Below are 24,314 nucleotides of genomic sequence, written 5' to 3'. Positions count from 1 at the left end.
TATTATATTGAGGAAGTTTCTTTCTCTTATTGGTTTTCTGAATGCTTTTATCGTGAAAGGGTATTGGATTTTTGTATCAACTGAGATAATCATATTTTTTTATCCTTCATTCTATTAATGTGGTGTTTTATATTGATCAGTGCTCCTATATTGAACAATCCTTGCAAGCCAGGAATAAATAAATTCCACTTGCTCTTGGTGTATAATCCTTTTAATATGTTGCTGAATTTCATTTGCTGATATTTTGTTGAGCATTTTTGCACCAATGTTGACCTACAGTTTTCTTTTCTTCTACCTTTGTCTGCCTTTGGTATCAAGGTAATGCTGGTCTTACAAAATATATTATGGAGAGGCCCCTCCACTTTAATTAAAAAAATATTTGAGAAAGCTGGTGTTAATTCTTTTTAAAATTATTGGTAGAATTCACCAGTGAAGTCACCAGTTCCAAGGGCATTTTGTGTTATTTTTGAGAGATTTTTGACTTTTGATTAAATCTCTCTACTAGTTAAAAGTCTATTCTGATTCTCTATTTGTTTTGTGGTTGTCTTGGGAAGTTTTGTGTTTCCAAGAACTTTACTATTTCATCTAGGTTATTCAATTTATTTGTATATAGTTGCTCAGGGTTCTTTCTTACCATCCTTCTCATTTCCGTAAAATAAGCAGAAATGTTCACATTTTCATTTTTGATTTTAATAATTTGAGTATTCTTTTCTTGCTAGTTCACCTAGCTAAAGTTTTGTCAATTCTGTTGATCTTTTTGTAGAACCCACTTTTGGTGGTGTTAATTTTCTCTATTGGTTTTCTATTTAATTTATCTCTGTTGTAATTTTTATAATTTCCTTCTTTCCACTAGCTCTGGGTTTAGTTTGTTCTTCTTTTTCTTATTCCCTAACTTGTAAAGTTAAGTTATAGATTTGAGATCTTTCATATTTTTTTGTGTCTCTTCTTACATCTTTGTAGTAGTGGTCTGGCATAGTGGTCTGGCACACATCTTTGAGTGTGGACAGCTTCCAGTGGGGGAGTGGAGATCTCTGGTATTAATTTCAATTGAGTTTCATTCCACCAAAACTCACAAGTGTGCCAAGGCCCAGACAGCTGGGATGGTGGTCCCAGACACCTGGGAATCAAGACACCTGAGTTCAAGTTTTGGTGCCGCTGCTTCCTAACTATGTGACCTTGAGCAAGGTTAATGCTCATTTTCCTCAGTTATAAATTTATGGGATAATACTCTTTACCTTATATGAGGTATACTGAGGATACACTAAAATAGCTTTTGTCACAGTACAAAGTAAAGATATAAGGATAGTTATTAGTTCTAGAAATATGAGCTTCCGAGAAGTGGGGAACTATTCATTTTCCATCCTTTAGTAAATGAGTTCCATAGAAGCTATGATTGTGCTTAAATTACGTATGTGGACCATGTATCTCTACCATCGAGCACATAATGGGCACTCAGCAAATTTCCACTGAATGGATGAACTAATTATTCTTACCTTGAATGGCAACTTGTGTGACCTTTGCCAAGTCATTCACCATCTGGATTTCTTAGCTCTGCCCCCAAGGAGTGCTCCACAGCCAGGATTCCCTTCAGGGGTCAGTTCTTTTCATAGCCAGAGCCAGTCACAGCACTGATGTTGGTCCTCATCATGGGAGAGGCCCCAGGATTTCCCTGGATGCTATCCCACTGGGAGGACTGAGAACAAGTAGAAGAAAAACAAGCAAAAGGAGGCGGTGTTAGCTTGTCTCTGAATTTCTTCATCTGCTTCTTTTCATCTTTCTTGCTTCTGTAACACACACACACACACATACACACACCCATCTGCTCTCCTCCACACAGAAAGACACGCATGCACCTCCCAAGTACCACTCTAGGGCTGGAGTCCAAAGTCTTCTCTTATCTGAAATTCACTGTGCACTTGCCCCTTGGCAGAGCCGGTGGACAGTTCAATGGGCTTCTCTAGGGCCAGTGCAGACATGCACATAATTGCCACACCACTAATACAGTTTTCCTTATTGTTATAACTGCTGGCAAAGGCAAAAGTCTGAGGAGACTAACTGCCTGAAAAGCTTCGTTATGCTGCAAGAATATATATTTTTTCAAATGCAAGAATTTTTTGGATGGAATTTCAACAGGTCCTTTTGTCAACTTCACTGTGGTCAACTTCATGGCACGGTTTTTTTTGAAGTCATCCCCCCTCCCCTCCCTAATGGGCCCTCAAACTCACGAAAACATTCAGGTCCATTGTTGAGTATCTGAATCTTTCTAAGTAACTAGCAGGTAGAGTTACCAGGTAGTGGGCATGTTTGCTTGCAATCTGTCGGTCAGGACTGCAGTGGAGGTAGTTTTCATCTTGAGTGGCCTTGAAACCACATTTAATTTAAAGTGTCAGCACAGAGTTTCTGTCTGTCTTTTATTCTCACACTCAGGTTGTGAGTTCTCTGTTTCGGATTCAGACTCAAAGTAAGACAGATATTTGGAACATGTGAATTTCAAGGAAAAAAATTCCCCAGAAACCCAAAATATGTAAAAGCATTTAGGCATCATCCCTCTATCCACATGATTTGGCTAGGTTATATCAACTTACATATTCAAGCCAGATACACAGTGTCTGATAAATGCAAGAGGAACATTCGGCTTTTTTACTAAGCAGAGAAGTTACACTTTGACAACTGGGTTGGGGGCAGGGAGTTGTGCCGATGAGGGTCTTTTAATGCTCGCTAACACTTGCTTAGTGATCTCAATGGCTGCTACCACTGCTAGGCTTCTTGTTTTTAACTCATATCCATTCTCGCTTAATTCCTTACTAAACTGCTTTCCAGTTCAAGACAGATTTGCCAAAGCAACGGAGCCTATATTGCATTCAGAACGTGCCTAGATTTACAGAGCCCCGGTTCAGGAACACATTTTTCCATTCGCAGAATCTGGTCTTGGCTCGCTTAAAAGTTTTGCAACTGCTCTTGGGACCCAGTCTTGGGGCAAGCTGCTGTGAGGTCCAGCTGATTGCTGCATTGTCATAAATGCCTGCCCTCTTCGAAGTCCCCTTGATTGGAGAAAATTATTCCATGTTTCATATTTAAAGACAGGATCACGTTTTCTTCCTTTCCTTCTTTCTTTTCTTCTTCTTCTTTTTTTTTCTTCTGACTCACATACAGAACCAAGATGTTGGATTCCAGAAGCCCATATGCTAATTCACAGATGGCTTTTAGGAATGACTTTTTTTTTTTTTTTTTGTCATTTGAATCATTTAGGTAATGTGGTTTATTTTCCAATACAGGTTAAAAAAAAAATTCTAAACAGACATCAGTGTCATATGGTTCTGAACGATTTCTTCAGGTACTGCAATCAATGTGCTGTAGTAATGTTAGTGAGTGAGACCTAAATTTTACTATGAGGTTTTTCTTGGACTTGCTTTCTTTAAGATTTCATCTAAAGTTGAATTTTAAAATGCTGCTGATACAACAGCCGGTATTCAGCATTCGATTTGAATTTGTATCTAGTCAAGATTTAATAGATTCTCTTCCTAGGAAAAAGAAAAACAAGTATGGGGGAGAAAAAAGAGTGATGTACTTGTAACCAGTACATTCGATTAACAATTTTAAACTTTAAGTAAGTATCATCACTTTTTTATTAGGGAGGAAATACAAGAGCGTGCAGAGAAAAGTGTTTTCATGTGGCTTGTCATAAGCATTCAATATCTATGTGGTTTTCATAGGTCATCATAGAAAGGACCAGACTTGAGGGGGGAGAAAAACCACCCACAATACTGGCAACTTACCTCTATAACGTTCAGATGATTAAAAACCCTATCTCCCCACCCCACCCCTCTTATTAAGCAGCCGTCAGCAAATACAAGGTGATCCCTCTAATATTTGGTATCAAGAACAGAAAAAGTATTAGAAGCCTCACGGAGATATAAGTAAGCTTCATTGCCTAAGTCCCACTCTGATGGGGATTTCTGATAAATTCTGAGGCAGCCTGACAGATGTGTCATGATGTCTAATCCCTGTAAACACCCAGAGCTCTTGGAAAGTGGATGTTTTAAAAGAGCAAATTGGAAAACACGCTGTTTTTGTCCTGAGCTTTTTCCTTCAGGGTCCACCCTACCCCCAGATCCCTCCTTCTGCAAAATGGTAGGAGATGGGCAAGATGTGAATCTAGACATTTAAACAGGAATAGGCGAACAGGCACTAGGTGGATTCTCTGCTGCCGAAATAAAAATATAAAGAGCATAACCTACCCAAGCTTGCCTTTCCCCAACTGAAACCCCGCAGCTCTAGCATTTTCCTAAGAAGCCCTCCTTCCGCAGAACCGGACCACGGTCCCATGCCTGTCTGCCGGAGTCAAGGAAATGCGCTCTGGATTGGAGTTGGGGAGGGCCAGAGAATCAAAGTGGGGATATTGTCATAACGAAAGGAAAAAGAGCTGCCCCCTAAAGCGCCTCCCAAACCTGCTCGATGCTTCTGAGTTCTGGCCCCCATTTCTGGACTGTATAAATCTGTTCTCAGAGCGCGGCGCGGCGCCAGGCTCCGTGGAGGCCAGGAGGTGCTCTCACGGCGCCCCGCGACACCCTTGGAATTGCTCGCAGTTGTGAGGTCTGCGTCTCAGACATTTGGACAACTGCCATGGGGAAGGGAGGGAGGAAATTGGGCCAGTTTGCATTTTGTTACAGACCAGTCTTTTGGATGACAGAATTCTTTCCAATCAAAATGCCACGGATTACTCCCTGCTGTGAACTAATAGGGTGCTAATTAGCATATTTCATTTATTTACTTAACTGGGATAGAAACCATTGGGCACCTGGCCCACTTAGAATGGTTTCCTGGGGAAGCCATGAACCGCCATTAAGTGCTACCTCAGTGCATTAAGGAAACCAGTTCACAGAAGCATAATACCACCCTTCCTGCCCGCCCCCCCTTGTCTTTTTGTCCCTGGGGTGCCCCTCCCTCCTAACGCACACAGAGCCTAGACTGGGGCTTGAGTCTAATCTGGTCTGACTTCACTAAGACTCTGGAACAAGAACTACAATCTCAACGACCATTTCCAAAAGCTCATCTCGGTGGATGCTTTTTGGCAACCACACAGATCCCTGCGGACTCTCTCCTGCACCCATAATGACTCTTGAGCGTTCGCGGAATCTGAGGTCTCCCCTGATCTGTTTATCATTCCCTCGCATCGAGAGCTAAACTCACAAGCCAGTGAAGATGGCTGCTGGAGTCCAGGGCCCTCTCTGGACTATTACTTGTAAAATCTTAAAACACCTGTTAACGTTTTCTTCCTTACTTCGGAAGAACTCCCTTAATAGTTCTCCTGCTGCCCTAGCGTGCTTTTACATTCCATGTCTGCCAGTCTCCCTACTGGTCTATTTTCAGTTTATTCAGGGTCAAGCCATGAGCAATGTGAAACGAAAACAAAGCAGCCCAGACCCATGAAGCAAAGAGAGGTGGATCCCAATCTAGAATGACCCCAAAAAGCAATCTCACACAGTAGGAGCATCTTTCAGTAACTTGGTAGAAGTGAGTATGCATAAAACACATATATGGAAAGGTCTTGGGGTGTTTCTGGACAGACCTTTATTTACTAAGGACTCAGTTAATAGCCCTATGACCTGCCCTATTGTCCAGGCCTAAAAATCTTGGAGTTATAATGTTTCCTCTTTCCCTAATCAGTCTCTGAGTCTTGTCTTTTCTATTTCTGACTGCTTCTCAGCCACATCCCTTCTGCATTTCCATTGTCACTGCCTTGTTCAGGTTTAGGTCACTGGTCACTTAGACACTTGCTACTCAAAACACGCTCCGTGGACTGAAGCATCAGCCTCAGTGACACCCTCAGGACCAGGAAAAATCCGAATATGCGTTTCAACAAGCCCCCTAGGTGAGCTGTGCGCACATCACCATTTAAGGATCACTTTGGTCCTGGGGACTGCTCTGCAGCGTGCGTCTGCCACCCACTTCCTTCTGTCAACATCCTCTTACTCCTTTCCGATGATGCCACTCGTCTGCTTCAAATTTTTCCATACCTCACTTCTGTGTCAGGTTTTCTATACTCGCTCATGGTGGAAAATGTTTCCAGTTCATTCTAGATGACCCCAGTCACTTCATGTTTTTCTTAGTCATTTCACGTTGGAACTCAGTTGCTCGTGATTTTGCAGGCTTTACTGTTCACCTCACTTTTCCTGGCAGCAAGATTCCGAGGGAATGACACAGCTGATGGCATCACCTGGGAGGTAAGTGGCCGTTCAGGGGTGTCTGTCCCTGCTGGAGCAGGTCTTTGGACATGTTCATTGTTCCATGCTGAGCAGCCACATCCCCGTGTTTCTATACTGTTCCTGATTTTATGGTCTTTATTGCTTTCTCTTGTGGTACTTCTCTGTGACAACCAAGGAGTCTCATTTGGGCCAGCTGGCTTTCTCTCTTTTTCAGTTAATTTATGAATCCATCTTGTGGGATTGGAAAGACTTCAGTGCTTTTTTTCATAGTTGAGAGAGATGCAGTGGGGCTGCCCAGATCCTCTGTAATCTAGATGCTTCCACAGCTGTCTCTATTATCCTCTAGCATTTGTGCCTGGGCACCTGAGGCTTTTTGTATCTTCTAACTTCTTCTGCCACCCAAAGCTTAACACTATGCCTACTGGCAGGCTTACCAACTGGAATAGCAGATTTCTCCAAATGGTCAGTCTTTAGGGGACACTTTCTTCACTTTTCACCTACAATCAACCAATCAATCAATCAATATTGATATTTTACCAGACACTTACAAAATGCTTTGTGGATCACGAAGCTCTTTAAAATTCCCCACCCCCTCCCTCAGGTAATTCAATTCACACAGGACCCCTGTGAGGTAGATAAGATAGATATCCCAGGGTATCATCCCCAGAGGGAGAAACCTTATTTCAGAAATAACTTTCCTGGAATCACCTGATACCTTAAAAGTAGAGGGAAAAATAACCTTGAGGACTTTTGCCTCTGGACCTACCAATATTCTTGGCAAAATACCATACAGAAAACTAATTTCTAGTTCTCCCGTTCAGCTCGCAAGGTTTTTATACAGATCGCTTAGACTCTCTGCATCCCTGCCAATCACGTTGCAAAATGCTTATGAGAATGATACTTTCTGCCAGGTAATTATGATGTGCTGCGAGCCCCCTGGGAGAGAGAAAAACTGTAGGTAGCATTTGCATTTCTCAATTTCTCATATTTTGTCCAGAAATATCCTCCCACTTTATTTTTACACATTTTATTTCACCTCTTAGATATTAGGCAACCTGTCGGGAGAGGACTCTCTCCATGCTTTCTTTTACATCTTCCTAGTAGTTAGGGCAATATGGGGTAGACAGTTGGTACCTAATGAATGCATATCAAATTAATAAATAAAGAGAATCATGCTCCTGTATTTGCTGAACCATATGAAAGGCTCTATAGCTCTGTGAAGTTTGTGATATATCTTGTTGCTTTATTCAAAAGTGTCTTAATTTTAATATCACAAGCTGTTTCTTAATTTAAACCACTGGCACTCAACTTCACAGTTCCAGCTGTATCATGCCAGAGGGTAACATCAAGTGCTCTTGTTGAGGACAACATCCTTCCAGATAAAACGACTGGTAAGTTTCATGTATTTATTACTTGTGCATATACTATTTACTTATTTATTATATGCAACAATGTATTATGCTCTCATTCGGGAGCTTCTTAGTTCTGTCCTTAAAACATAACTTAATTAATCAATGAATTTACTTATTTCCTCACTGATTTACTTCAGTCTTTCCCAGAATGCTCTTTCTGGAAATCATACCTAATTTCTCCAGACCTGATTTGAAGTTTCCATCTCCATAAAGCTTAAAACCTTTTTTGTCGGTCTTAAAAAATGTGGCTCTGTATTTTAAAGAAAAATGACTATATTCTAACATTTATAAACATTTACTATTTTTCTAACCAGGTTTGTGTGCTTTTAAGATCAGAAATGGTATGTTGCTTCTTTTTGTGGCCTACAAAATACCATACATAATTGTCTACTAACTATTTGAATTTGGTTACCTGAAACAATAAGATATCCTAATTTTATTTTTGAATATGAGAACGATTATTTCTTGCAGGAAATACGTTAACTATCAATTAATATTTCAATCTTATAGCCTACTTCTCCTTCTAAGATTTCATCCAAGTAACTGAACTCTCCAAAAACATCAGTGAATATGTTATTTGCAAGAAAATTATAGGAAGAAGGAAAAGAAGAGTCTCTGATTTTTTTTTTCCCTAGTGCCAGTGTGTTCTGGGCTTTTTAAGTGATAGAAAGAATTTATGCCTCACTCAAAGCTGTTGTTCACATATTAATACAATTATTTATATACCTTTCATTAATGTGTCAATGTCTGATATTCATTCTGCCCCTCTGAGAGTGTACCTACTTTCTAGAAAAAGAGTCCTTGCGATCTTATGAAGTGGTAAGACATAGCCTGACTGAAGCCCCAAGTCAAGAAAATGTTCCCTGTAGATAGAAAGCTACCCTTTAAACTAGACACTAGCAGTTATGAAATACATAACCCTAATGAGTATACTTAAAAATTAGACATTTTCAGTGTTAGGAATTGAAAACATTGAAAACAGGTGAAACTATTTTCTATATATTATAGAAATAATATCCTGTTTGGCAAACAGGTACCTAATGAAACAGGGCAAACAGGATGCAAAATATTATAGCTATGGACTAGCTCAAAGGTATAAATGGGCTGGAATTTTTCTGATTTACTCAGAGTTATTATCTGATGAAAAAAAGTATGAAGTTAGAGTCATATTCCTACATCTAGCAATCTGGGCTCCACACTTTCCAAAGGATAGAATATTTAAGCTGGTCAAGATATCTCAGTGTATCTTGGTGTTATAGACTGAATGTGTCCCTCCAAATTTGTATGTTGAACCCCTTCCACCCATCCCCTGCGCACACACAGTATATAATGGTATTTGGAGGTGGGATCTTTGAGAGGTAATTAGGATGAGATAAAATCATGAGGATGAAGCCCTCCAATTAGAATTAGTGCCCTTTTAACAATCATGAAAACTTGCATCCCTCTGCTCTCTGCTATGTGAGGATAGCATGAGAAGTCAGCAGTCTGTGACCCACAAAAGGGCTCTCACTAGAACTTGAACCATGCTGGCATCCTGATCTGACTTCCAGTCTCCAGAACCATGAGACATAAATTGCTCCTGTCTAACAACCAGCCAGTCTATAGTGCTTTGTTATAGCGGCCTGACTGGACTAATACACTAGCACTTCCTTCCTGAGTACTCCCACTGTAGAATATGGTAAGCAGAGTATGAGGGGGATGCTCAGGGAAAAAAAGAAATTGTACTTGGAAGACCAAAAGCATTAGTGAAAACCCACATATATCCCTCCTCAGCTTCTTTCTGGGGTTTAGTGTTCCATATGGGTTTAGAGAAAAGCCAGACTATCTCCCATGAAACATCCTATCCAAGAATTTCTGTTAAATGATGATCTGCGTCCTCGGCTAACCCAAGGATTTCCTAAGGGTCTTTTGAAGGACATGTTATTTCCTACTGTATGTAATATGAGGAAAGGGAGGGGTCATACAATTGTAAGTTATAGTACTGTTAAAGGAAGTGTTGTGGTTTGAGGAGTGTGGTGAGTTCTAGAAGCCAAGGATGTGGTGGGGTTGGCTGTCTACAGGAACTGGGAAGTGGAGTTATTCTTCAAGGATCAAATTTATAATAATTGATTGTTAGTTTTAGGATGGGTAAATTAAAACTTGGGCAATTTTAAACAGTCCTCTTATGAGCTTCAAGACCTTCTAGGAACTGCAGTTGAATTTTCTGTAGCACGACAAACCACAGAAGCAGGTAGTCTCTCCATTAAGCAAGGGTGGAAGTAGCAGTTTGGTGGAGAAGAAATTTCTCTTGTAATCTTGTTTCCAACGTAGGGCTTTTCTCTAGTATTTTGAGGTACCTGATGCTTGTGAAAGTAAAAAGGAAAAGTGTTCAAAAAATGATAGCTACTCTCCCATCAGTTGCTCCATCTGGAGGCACCCGTTTTCCTTAGGCTTTGATAGTTAAGGGTAAGACTGAGTAGCAACGTTTTTTCTGTCTCTAGATCATGAGGCCTGATCTACTAGCACCTAGAGTTTTAGCTTTTGGTAGCTGATATACTAGCTCCTGAAGGCCTTCATAGCAAAGCTTGGATATTCTGCAGCTTTTATGTTCCTGGACCATTGGGCAAGTGAAGAAGACTCTCCAGGAAAGTGGGCAGCATTCCCACACACCTTGGGGCTTGCCAGTGTATCATTGGCTATCTCCTGTGGGCGGGCCACAAGATATATTGCTTAGTAGTGCCACGTGTCACTTGTCCATGTGGCCAGAGAAAGACCTCTTCCCTCTCTCTGTTTCCTCTGCCTCATGGAAGGGCCAGTGTCAACTGCCTGCTACACACGCAAACACACACTGACACTGCATACACTGCATTTAAACTGGGAAGTTTAGAATGACTAAAAAATTAAGGGCATTTATTGGCTCGAGTCACTTAAAGTGAGTAAATAGGATATGTTTTAAACAAGGCTGTTACATTGTGCATCAATCATTTCACCAAACTCCTGGTTTTGTTGTTGTTTTCCAAACTGCCAGTGTTGGCTTTCGCCCAAGACTGCTGACTCAAAGTGCTTTGATCAGCTCCTGAGGCACTGTGCCTTTTCTTCCACAATGAGCTGGAAGTGAAAACATCTCTCCTTTTCCAGAAGCCTTCGGAGCCATCTCCTGTTGTCTCACTGGTCCAGACTGGGTCATGTGCCTATCATTGAACCAATCGCAATAGCCTGAGAGATGCAGTTCACTGATAAGATTAGGTTAATCAGGACCTTTTATAAGTATTTAAACCACCAACCATTTTTGTTATTTTAAAATAAAATACATATTGAAACTCAAACATTCTCTTCAGTTTAGAATAGTTGAATTTTTCTGAATTAGAATACAAAAGAAATCTTAATTTTCTACAAGTTCCGTAAAATATTAAATAAAGCATAAAAGACTAATTTGGTCAAATTATTTTGTAAAAAACATATTGTGAATGATGTTGGTTGAGACTACTTTCCCTGGGGATTTTGAAAAACACTTTATCAAATAGATGCCTGGTCCACCAGATATGACCTATGTGAAATCCTGCTTTGATGCTGGAGGATAAAACAGATCAAGTCTCAGAGATGCTTCCATCTCTACAATTTGAGGAAAATACATAAGAAATATTTTGTATTCTTCCTACCACAAAACAAAAAGCCAAACTCTTGAAACACCATGTCTTAATCTTACAAGCTCCTGTCACAAAATACTACAGACTGGGTAGCTTGTAAGCAATAGACATTTAGTTCTCACTGTTTTGGGAAGTCTTAGATGGAGGCGCCAACATGACCACGTTCTAGTGAAGGCCCTTCTCCTGGTTCATAGCCAGTGCCTCTTGCTGTGTCCTTACATGGTGGAGAAGCTCGGGTTCTCTCCTTAGCCTCTTTTATTGAGCACCAATCCCATTCCCGAAGGCTTCCCCTGTATGGCCCGAGTGCCTTCCAAAGCTTCCACTTCCTAATACCATCGTCTTTGGGAGTTAGGATTTTGACACATGAATTTTGAGGGTACACATTCAGACTATAATAACACACAGTTTTTCTTTTATTTGATGACTTGACACTATAGTCTAAGGCAGTAGATAAAAGCAGGAGACAGGAATCTAGGTGAACAGATTTCTGATCTCTGCTCTGCTAGGCACTTGCTGGGTTATTTCGGTTAAATCATGTCACCACTCTTAGCCTGTTTCTGTGGCTATGAAATGTAGATGATAATACTTCTTTTTGTTTTGATACCTCAAGTTGCCATGAGGATCAAAAACAATGGTGTAAATGTGCTCTCAAAACTGTAAAGGAGTTTCTGCACAAGATACTTTTATTACCATCATTAATAATTGACTTCTAAATTTACCCCAAATAAATTTATAGTGTTGGTCAAGTTATTTAACATCTTTTACTATCATTTTTCCTTACCCAGATTAATCTCTAATAGCTCTTCCCACTTAGCTTTGGGATCTTTGAATTCTATTTTTTTTTCCTAGTAGCTATTGACTACTTGTCCACTGGACAGAATGAAGGGGGCCTGGCTGGTTTATAATAGCCAGATTTGGCCAGTACTGTTGAAGGACAACTATAGCCATATCTCTGCTGGAGTTTCTTGGAATTTTAATGATAGTAATTACAACCAATGTAGAGTATTTGTTTGGTGCCCTGAGTTGGTTTATTTTTCACATGCAGGCTTGGGTGTGCCTAAGCTTATAGGTTAATTTGTGGACATACTTGCTGAGAAGCAATGGCTACAACTCAGAGAACTGATGAGTAAGCCAACGGCATTTAATTTGTGGCAATTTCAGGCACAAAACTCACATGTCTTAGTCTTTATGGGACAGGATTTGTAGTTATCATTTTTTTAGTTTTAAAGAAATAGCGACTTGTTGTGAAAATGGCCTCTAAATCTAATGTGGAAGGGTTGCCTTTTTTGGTGGGAAATTTTGAACTATTTAGATGGACAAGAAAGTGAAAAAAACAGCTACGAGATTTAGGACCTTGAAACTGTGAACCATTAGGTTTGGGAATGAAAGAAATGTTACATGAGAATCTTGACTGTGTGTTCATTCGAGACAGAGCTCTTACCTGTTAATGCCTTCGACCGTAAGTACGGATTCCTTTGACAGAGATGATGGTGATGATGACAGCTACTCCCTCACAATACCAGCAAACCCTTGTTACTTGCTTGTTTTCCTCGGGGCCTTAATCTAATTATGTGCATTCTCTCCATTGATCCTAACTCTAATTTCATGCGATGGGTACTGTGATTATTTTCTCTTTGAGCATGAGGAAGAGGAGGCACGGGGTGGTTAATTAACTGGCTCAAAAACACAGAGCAAAGAGATGGGCAGAGCTGGGATTCAAACCCAGATGACACTGAGAGCACACTTACCCAGATGGACATATCCTATCACTTCATGTCACCAACAGGATCAACTTTTTACAGTTCTAGGCACGTCACTTGTTCACTTATTTGATCCTCCTTGCAGCCCTGTGCAGTAGGTACCATCACCATTACCAGTAATCATATAGATGTGAAAACTAATGGCCAGAGAGGGTGAGCTCCAGAGCTTGTGCTGGTGCTATCAGTCATAACAAAATAATACAAAACAGTGATGGAAACAACTTAAAAATAATAATAACAAGTACGTGTTGAGAGATTTTTACAAGCCAGCTGCAAAATACTTTGTAAGCATTATATGATACTAGGTATGTGAATAGTTCCTTTTTTTTTTTTTAATAGGCTCTACACCCATTGTGGGGCTCAAACTCATGACCGTTGAGTCTTTGAGTTGAGACCAGGAGTTGGATGTTCAACTGACTAAGTCATTCAGGTATCCAAGGTATAAATAGTTTTTAATTCCCATTTACACAGGATGAAATCAAGACTAAAAAAAAGAAAATTTAAGAAATTGCCCATAATCTCATAATTTTGAAAACTGGGAATCAAGATTTTGCAGACTGACCCCAAAGCCCATAATTTGAACAGTATTTTGAACCATGTTTGGTTCTGGATTTGGAACAGGGCATTATGAAATGTTGGTTATAACCATGACATTTGTTCATTTATTCAGGCAACAAATATTTGTCAGAACTCATGTGTTGTGTAGCAAGTGGTATGTCCATGGCTTCTAGGAGGCTTATAAAATAGTGCACAATATTTCCTTAACCACAGAAGGATGAAGAAATGGTGGCAAAGATGTTTAATCAAAGGCAGGTAGATTGTTCTAAGACTTGATCCCAGAAAATATTTAAATTAACTGATTTCATTTTAAAATGTTTAGCAACAGCAGCAAAAAACTCACAAAAACACAAATAAAAACTGATCAGGGTAACTTAAGTTCAAATCCTTCCGTAAAGAGTCTCCCTTACCCCCTATTGCAATAACTAAGTTGCTAAATCAAATGAAATTACCTAGTGCAGCATTTTGAAGCACGTGGAATAGGTTCTCCCACTATCTTGCTTGCAAAGTGAGAGCTGATTGGATAAGGCCTTGGTCTTTGCGGTGAGAAACTCGGTGGGAGCCGTGAGCGATAACAACGATAGAGCCAGTCACTTGGGGACTAGAAGTCACAGGCATCCTAGCAAAAGGGCCTTTGCGTGATCAACATTATCCTCCCTTCTCCTGTTGACTTTTTATTTACTTCTGATGTTTTCTACCTGTTTGAATGCCCTGGATTTTTCATTTCAAGGAAACTGACTTCTTGGCAGTTATTTTTCCATTTAGTCTGGATGAATGAGTCTAACTGTCTTTTTCTTCTGAATTTTAAGAACAAAAATATTCCCTGATTGTGTACTTGGTGTGAATACACAGGTTGGATTAAACTTTTGTTAACTAACTGGCTGGCAGAGTTGGGCTACCTGGCTAAGGGTGTGTATCTATCTACCTTCCTCTTAATTTCTAAGAATGTGGCATTTTCACAAGTACAATAGTGTCTTCTTAATAGTAAGTTTTCAATATACACTTGCTGATTTGGAATTTAAAATTTTTAACTGGCATATAATTAACATACAATGAAATTCACACATCTCAGTTATGCATTTGATGAAGTCTGCTGATTCTTTCTAACCTATAAGTGCTGCTCCCCCCCAAAACAGAACATTTTCATCACCATGAAAGTTTGCTCATGTCTTTTCATCAAGTCCATTCCCATGTTTGAATTCAACCACTTCCTACTTCCATTGCCCGTTATTAGAATTCTAGGTCAATGAGGACATGCAGTATATTTCTGCATGGGGATTATTTTCCGCATCTTAATGTTTTTGAGTTTCCTTTGTGTTGTTGCTTGAATTTGTACTTCACTATTTTATTACTGAGTAGCATTCCATTCTAGGGATATAATACCATTTGTTTTACTGATGGATAGCCAACGGTTGTTTCCAGGTTTTGACCCATTGGCAGTCTAGTACAATTGTTTGCGTGGATAATTTTTATTTCCTCTTGGCAAAAACCTAGGATGGAATTTCAGGTTTGCAATGAATGTATATTTAACTTTACAGGAACTTGCCACATGGTTCCTCAAAGCCGTTGCACCACTTTACATGTCCACCACTGTGAGAGTTCCAGTTGCTCCACATCCTCACCCATATTTGGCATTTTCAATACTTTAAATTTTCTTCATTATGGTGGGTGTGAAGTGGCATCGTATTGTGGATTTAATTTGCATTTTCCCAATATTGAACACTGAATGGTGCTTTAGCCACTTGCTTATATTCTTTTGTAAAGTATCCCAGGCTTTTGGTCTTTTAAAATTTAATTGTACCTTTTTTTTTTTTAAGATTTTATTTATTTATTTGAGAGAGAGATAGAGATAGTGAGCGAGAGAGAGAGAGCATATGAGCAGGGAAGAGAGGAAAAAGCAGGCTGCCTACTGAGCAGGGAGCCCGACGCAGGTTTATCCAAGGACGCTGGGATCATGACCTGAGCCAAAGGCAGACACTTAACCGACTGAGCCACACAGGTGCCCAAATTTAGTTGTCTTTTTATTCTTGAGTTGTAGGACTTGTTTATGTGTTCTTAATATATGTGCATATTTACATGGCCTTTCAAATATACAGACAATATACATACATGTTTAAAGATATTTCTCCTAGTTTGTGGCTTGCCCATTCATTTCCTTAACAGCATCTTTTGATAAGCAGCAAAGTGTCATTTTGATGAAGTCTAATTTATCAAATTTTTCTTTTATGGTTATTGCTTTTTGTGTCCTGGCCAAGATATCTTTGCCTAGCTCAAGGTTGCAAAAACACGCTCTGGCGTCTATGTTTTCTTTTAGAAGTGTCACGGTTCTGGGTTTTTGTTTGTTTGTTTAGGTCTATGATCCGTTTAGATTAACTTTTGTGTGTGGAGTGAAATAGGGACTCAAGTTTGTTATTAATTTTTCACATAGCTATCTGGTTGTTTCAGCACCATTTGTTAGAAGGATTTCTTTTCCCCATTAATTTGGCACTGTGGTGCAAAATTGATTGACCTATATGAGGGTCTATTTCTTGACTGACTTTTCCATTGCTTTAATATCCTATGCTAAGTAGCACAGTGTCTTGATTATTGTGGTTCATAATAATTCTTGGAATTGGGTAATACAGGTCCTCCAGGTTATTCTTCTTTTCAAGATATATTTTGTTATTCTAGATCTATCATATCCCATCTAAGGTTTAGGATTAACTTGCCAATTGCTCAAAAAAGCTTGCTGGAATTTTGATAGGGATTGCATTGGGTAGACAATATAGGCAAACATGGGAAAATGGACAAAGAAACACTATTGAGTCTTCCAATCTATGAATATGATATATCTCTCCATCTATGTACATCTTTAATAAGTTTTCTCAGCTGTGTTTCATAGTATCTGGTATAACATTTTTGCACATTTTCATTAAACTTTTTCCTAGATATTTTATATTTTTGGTAGTATTGTACATTGCATTTTCATGCTCTGATCACTATTGTTAGTATATAGAAATGAAATTGATTTTTAATATTGACCTTGTATTCTGTAGCCATACCAAATTCACTTATCAGTTGTCATTTTTTGTGGATTCATGGGGTTCTATAGGTACACAATCGTATTGTCTATAACTAATTACAGTTTTACTATTTTTTTCAATAGTTATGTCTTTTACGTATTTGTCTTCCTTTATTGCACTAGTTAGAGCTTCTCATGTAATGTTAAAAAGTAGTAGTGAGAACAGTCATATTTGCCTTGTCTTCAGTCTTAACCTTTAACCATTAAATAATGACATTAGCTATGGATTTTTCTTACATACCTTTATCAGGGTGAGGAATTTCCCTATTATTCTTAGCTTGCTGAGAGTTTTTATCATAGATCAGCATTGCCAATTTTTTTTTTTTCTGCTTCTACTTAGATGATCTTTCCCCACCATTTCTTCTGCTGTGAATTACATTGATTGATTTTCAAATGTTGACCCAAACTTTCATTCTTGGAATAAACCCATTTGGTCACGGTGTGTTTTCTCTTTTATGTATTTCTGGATTTAATTTGCTTGTTTTTTGTTAAAGATTTTTATATCCATCTTCAAGAAATGTATTTGTAATTTTCTTCTCTTATAAAAACTTCGTCAGATCTTGATTTCAAGGTTATGTTGGCCTCATAAAATCCTCTTCTGTATGCTGAAATAAGATTTTGTTGGATTAGTATTATTTCTGCCTTAGTTATTTGGTAAGATGCATCACTGAAGTCTTCTGAGCCTGAAGTTTTGAAGTGAGAACATTATTGCACATTCAATAAAAAGTGAATTGTATTTATTTATTGCTGGGATAGCTTTCTAAAAGATGGAACCGGACATCTTGGGCATGTCTCTCCTTCCCCTGCCCTGTGCTGCCTCCAAGGAGAATTTTAACACCACCTATATCCCTGAAGTACCCTGACTCCAGCTGATCCCTTGTCCTCCTCATGAATTGTTTTCATCCTCCTCCATACTGGAAAAGTCGCCCTGTGGCCTGAGTAAATGGATCGATCAGACTGAGAAAGGACAGGGTTTGCTGTTACAACAGGGACAGGTGAGAAGCACCTGGGTGGCTCCATTGGTTAAGCATCAGACTCTTGGTTTCGGTTCAGGTTATGATCTCAGGGTTGCAGGATCAAGCCCCCAGTCGGGCTCTGGCCTCAGTGTGGAGTCTGCTTGAGATTCTCTCTCCTCCTCCCACTGCCCTTCCCGCTCATTCTCTCTCTCTGAAATAAATAAACCTTTCAAAATAAATAAATAAATAAATAAAATGGAAATAGGTGGGAAAAGGTGGCCAGTGTGAGGAATTGCGGGGACAATGTACCTTATTCTCATGGAGGCCTTTCCTCCAGGTAACTAATTACCAGACTTAGCAGCTTTACAACAGATAATACCTCACACTTTCTGTGAGTCAGGAAGGCAGGCATGGCTTAGCCGAATTCTCTACCTCAGAGTTTCTCAAAAGGGTGCAGTTGAGGTGTTGAACAGGGCTGAGGTCTCATCTGTGGCTCAACCGGAGAAAGATCTACTTCCAAGCTTATGTGGGTATGGATGGGATTTAGTTCCTTTCAGGAAATATGGGCCTCAGTTCTTTGCTGACTGTTGGTTGGAGGCTCTTCTCAGTTTCTTGTCATGTGGGCCTCTCTACGTGGCAGTTTCACGAAGTCAGCAAAGGAGAATGTGTGTAGAGAGTCTGTTGGCACAACAGGGGTCGCAATCGCATGTGACATAGTCGTGGAAGTGACATCCCCTCTACTTTGCCTTACATTATTATGAGAAGCAAGTCAGGTCCAACCCACTGTGAAGGGAAGGCAATTACACAAGGACATGAATACTAGGAGGTGGGGATAATTGTTAGGTAATTACTAGAATCTGTCTACTACACATGGAGCCATTTCAGATTTTCCTATATCAATTTTGTTAAGTTGTGATTTTCAAGGAATTTTTCATTTCGTCTAAATTGTCAAATTTATTGGCATAGCGTTAGTCATAGAATCCTCTTATCTTTTTAAATACCTGTCAAGTGATGTCCTTTTTAAATTTTTTATATTAACTATTTGCCTTTTCTCTCATTTCTTTTCTTGATTGGTCTTCTGAAGGATTTATCAATTTTACAAATCCTTTCCAGGAACCAACTTTTGACTTTGTTGATTTTTTTTTTAATGTTTTATCTGATTTCCTAACTGTATTGTTTTCTCTATTTACTTTCTCTATTCTCTATTTCTCTATTTACTTTCTTCTTCTTCTTTTTTTTTTTTTCTATTTACTTTTGGTTTAATATGATTTTGTTTTTCTAGCTTCTTTAAGTAGACGCTTGGATCCCTGATTTTTAATTATTTTTTATTTTTTAATAGATAAACAAGATTTTCAAAACAATGTAATTATGTCAGTACATTCCTAGGGCTCCCGGCAGGGCTTTGGAAAAGGCCTATGATTGAGAAGCTGAAGCTTCCTCAGGCTTGCAATAATCCACTCCTTCTATTACTGCCTTTCATTTATTTTGAGAGGCACATCCCACCCCATCCCCCAACTTGTTTTAACATCTCTGGAAATGGAACATGTGCTATAAGCTGAGGCATCTTGTAATTGCTGTCAGCCAGGCAGAAGTCACGGCACAGTCATTGTTGCCTACGTGTGTGCATGACTTTGGGGAGGGCTGGCTGTTCCCACTGTCATCATTTCCGCTGAGCTGTATGCAGTTTTGGTACCTACGTTGAGTTTCAGTGGTAAACACTGTAAAAAGGATTATGTTATGATTCAGCACTAAAACCAAAAGATAGCGTATGTTCAGAAAAGCAAGAAAAGCCAGTAAAGTGTAGTGTTAGTGAAGCAAATGTTGTAGGAGGACTGCTCATAATTTGGATGTTTTCCTGTAAAGCAACAACCAATTTATTTAATTGTGTTTTCCCCTTTATGTATGCATAATAGTAATATTGGAGAAAAGCTATGTCTAACTCATAATTAAAACAAAACTTTTAAGTGATAAGAAGGCAATGAGCCATTGTTTAATTGGTAGTGCTTTCTTTTGTCTGCTGTGTCTTACTGTTGATGGTGACTCCAACTGATGAAATATTAGGTCGTCATTTAATTCCCATATAAATGTCCATGAAGGGACCACTATTATTACCCATTTTTAGAGGTGAGTAAATTCAAGCATGGGGTGTTAACTTGTTCAAGTTCACAGCTAGTAAGGGGCAGATCTGGGATTAGAATTTTGGAGTGTGGGGCTTAGGTCTATGCTCTTTACTGTGCATTATATTGTCGTGGTACATGAAGAAAAGGGAGAAGCAGTTTCTCTTTTGCGTTTCTCATCAATTAAAAATATTAGATTTTCCAGACAACTGTGGCCTTGTCCTTCTCTTCATTAGTTCACCACCCATGGATAAAACCTAAACTTCTGAAAATTCAAAGCCTTCCCTGATCTAGCCTCAGCCAACTCTTGCTTGACTCACACCCTCTAGCCACATGGAACTATTGCTTCGTGTGTCCATACCAAGGGCGTTTTTCATCCGGCCTAGCATTTAATTGATCTTCCTTTTACTCTTACAAGCCTTTATATAGTTTTTGCTTATCTGAAGTTATTCATGTTAACCCCTTGTGTAAAAAAAGTTGATCCAGGAGGCCTAACAGCTCTAGTTTGAAAGGCCTGGTGGCAAATGGTCCCTGGTTTGCCTCTGGAAATGTGGATTTCAGGAGGGCTCCAACCATTCCTGGAGCTGATAACTATACCAATAATATGGTTTATGCTGAGCACCTGCTTTCCTTCTGAGAGTCTGGAATGCTGGTATGTTCTAGGTAAAGGATGTCTCTATGACTACCCCAGGAAAAATCCTGGGTTCTATGTCTCTAACAAGCTTCCCTGGTTGGCAACATTTCACACTTGCTGGCACAACTCTTCTGGGAGATTTAGGTGGATCCTGTGTGACTCGGTTGGGAGTCACCCCATGCTTGAATTTACTCACCTCGGTTGGAATCTTATTTATGATTTCCCCTAACCACTATGCACATTTCCCCCTTGTCAATTTCTCTTTGTATCCTTTCCCTGCAAGAGATCATAGCTGTGAGTATATGCTGAGTCCATATGTCCTCCTAGAGAACCATAAAGCCTGAGGGTAGCCTTGGGGACCCCAGTGCAACCCCTTTGCTCGAAATCCCTGCCCATGTCCTTCCCCTTCCCTCTTTTCCTGGATAACTTTTTCCAGGGAGCTGCTTCTGAATCTCCCCCTCATCTCCCTGCTGTATTTTTATTCTTCCTTGGAACTACTGTAGTATCCTGTGGCAGTGTCTATTACTATACTTATCATATCATTTTATAACTATAGGGACACTGCCTTGCAGTCCTTTGGGGTTTTTGAGAGCACAAACCGGGTTATATTCATCTTTGTATCTGCACATCTGTCACACCGTGTTGGTTGATTAATATTTATTGAATAAATGAATGCTGTGGCCAAGCTGGGATGTCTTCTGATTGCAGGTAACATCTGTAATAAAAATAATTGAGACAGAAGTTTGGAATGTGCTTCGAGAATTTTTTTTTTTCTTTTTGCACATCTTTACCTACAGAATTAGTTATTAAATTGTTTCCTCATTCAATAGACACTTAGAAAACTTGTGTCTTTTTAAAACTTTTTTTATTTTTTTATAAACATATAATGTATTATGAGCTCCAGAGGTACAGGTCTGTGAATTGCCAGGTTTACACACTTTACAGCATTCACCATATCACACACCCTCCCCAGTGTCCATAACCCCACCACCCTCTCCCTACCCACCTCCCCCCAGCAGCCCTCAGTTTGTTTGATTCTCTTATGGAAAAAAAAAAGTGTTTTTATGTTAGATGGGGTTCAGGGTATTTAAAAAGAAAGGAAAAAGACTAAAGCTTGAGTTGATGTTAAGAAAATTAGGAGAGGAGTGCCTGGGTGGCTCCATTGGTTAAGCCACTGCCTTCGGCTCAGGTCATGATCCTGGAGTCCCGGGATTGAGTCCCACATCAGGCTCCCAGCTTCATGGGGAGTCTGCTTCTCCCTCTGACCTTCTCCCCTCTCATGCTCTCTCTTTCACTCTCTCTCTCTCATTCTCTCTCAAATAAATACATAAATAAAATCATTAAAAAAAAAGATAATTAGGAGAATTAAATGTAGGCCATAGCTGTGTCCTCTGCAAAATGGTGTTAAGGATACTGTTCTAAACCCACGGTCATGACAAAAAAGGAGTCTGGCATGATGTTTTGAGAGAAGGTACAAGGCCATTCCACATATTTATCAGTAACTGGTGCTTCATTAGTTCCAATGAAAATACATCTATCTTCTTGCGTGGATTCCCCATTGGCTAGAAACTTACACTTTTATTCTGGGACAGTTCATTTCCTGATACCTTCATAAAGGTGGTATGTAGATTTATTTTTTCCCTTCATTCATTGTTTGCTAATGCCTTACTTTTCCCTCCCACAGTTATATAATCACCTTGCTATTTTTAATACTGCTTTTCTGACAAAGCCAAGTCTAAGCTTTAACAGATACATTTCATATCTTGGAAGTTGCCCCAATGATTCACTCTGCTATGAACTGAATATATTATACATTTTTTGATTGTTCTTACTCTTAAAAAAGATATTGGGTTTCCTGAGATGTGATTTTTCAAGTTAAAATTAGAACTAGGAAAAGACACCCTCCTTGGGGGGTTTGGGAGGTAGGGCATGTGTAGCCAGGAGTGGAAGTGGTTGGTAACTCAGGACAGAAATAGTGTCAGCTAAGCTCAGCCAAAGTTGTAATTACATCTTGTATTTTCCATTCACAATATGGATGGATATGTGGTAACGCCGGGTGCGGAATTCATCAATTTCTGCATCGTTCAGTTTGTTAGGATTTAAACTGATGGCGGTCTGTCCAAAACATCCCCACGCATACTCTTCCCGGATGTTAGTGATCGTTATCCCGTGAAGGAGAAAATAGTGCTTGGGACCCTGCTTTTGGCCATATGAGGCTCAGGAATTAAATCCCTCTAGATAAGCCCTTCGTTCTTCTCTTCCTTTTGGCTTCTATACCAGAGTTGCCTAAATCATATACCATTAAAAAATTATGTCACGTGATGCACGAGTATATTATGGATTATTTATTTCAGCATAAGGAAAAGCAGATTATTTCATAATAGCCCAAATCACGGCCAAATAATTCAGATGTAAACTTGTAGAAACTCCTGAGAAAATATTTTAAAAAACATTATTTGAATTTTGGTATTGCTCGAGCCTTCATTAATTTTTACCAAGATAAAGAGTTTATGTCTAAGTCAAGTCTATTATCCACAGGACACAGGAAAACCCACAGAGGCTAAGTAATAAAACTGCGGTTGGCCATGAATCGGCAGCCTCACTCCCAAACGTGCTTGCTCTGCGCCCTGTCCTTCTCTCTCTCTCGCTGAAATAGACCATAGAATCTTGAAATGATCGGTTTTCTAATCAGAAGCTTTTTCCCCTCTTTAAACATATCAAGTCAGCAGACTTTTGGTGACGCTTCGATTTAAAATTTTTAAATGTAAGGTTTTCTTTTTTCGCTGGATTCATGCACTGGCCCACATTTTAGTTTTGTGATTCTATTTACCGCTATTGAAAGATCTCTAAGTGGTATATAGCTTAGTATAATCCTTCTCAGAGATATTTCTTCTGATAGAGTTTTCACTGCTTACCTTTGTACTCTTTCATAAATCCTGTCTTCAAGATGTTTCCTTTATAAAAGAAACAACTTCCTAAAATTCCGATATGGCCACATAAAATTACAGTTTCACATGGGAACAAGAGCTGAGCCAGACTTAGCAATTGAATGGTGACGCTAATACAGCATAATAGACGAGTGATGCCATCAGTCTGCTTCCTCACTTCTACTGTTTCTTTTCACTTGTTATTGCTCAACTCGGTCAAGAAGCAGGAACAAAGCCCTATTGTATTAGCATAGTTTCTCTCCTGCAGGAAAACGGCTAAACATTCAACATCTTAGTGAAAAAAATAACTATTGGAAGAACAAAAGAATCAAAATGAGAATCTCTAACTCATGCTCGAAGAAATATTCCAGCAATGAAGTTCAAGCTGCATTATTAGTAGGAAGCCGATTTCTTTCTGGCCCTAAACGCTGGTCTGTGAATTAGAAGAGGTAAAGACTATTCTAATTATTATTGCCCCCCTGCCCCAAGATTTCTCATCCCTGCCTTTACATTTCTGATTTCTTATGAGAATTCCAGCCCTCAGAGGTAGGCAGGCTGTGGGCACTGACAGCCCTGGGAAACTGAGCAGCGTCTGAACACACAATGATTGATCCTTGCTCTAATTGAGATGGCTTGGAATGAAAAGTTACCGTATGCGAAAGATGACTTATTTTCAAACAACAACCCGAACAGTCATATTTTCAAGAAGACTCGGGCTTGGTAATCATCATTTTTCTACGATTGCAATATATTCGTAAGTGTTGGAAAAAAAAAAAAAAAAAAGCCCGCACTGGCAAAAGCCTAATTGAAATGTAAAGATATGCGTCTGTTATTAGTGTAGTCAAGTTATTATTTTTCACCGCTTGTTTTATTAACATACATCTTGGGTTACATGTTGCTTTAATCTTCTTTATTAAGATGAGCTGAAAGGTCCTGTCATTATTTGTCATTTCGATGCCTCAGGTTCCATGTTTTGTTCTGAATTTTCTATGCCAACTTCTTTTGACGTGAAAGTGAAATATTGTTGTTTGGGTAGATGTGCGAATGGGTCTAGGGT

The sequence above is a fragment of the Mustela lutreola genome, chromosome 10 (genome assembly GCF_030435805.1).
Source record: "Mustela lutreola isolate mMusLut2 chromosome 10, mMusLut2.pri, whole genome shotgun sequence".
NCBI lineage: Eukaryota > Metazoa > Chordata > Mammalia > Carnivora > Mustelidae > Mustela > Mustela lutreola.
This window is presented reverse-complemented; position numbering follows the sequence as displayed.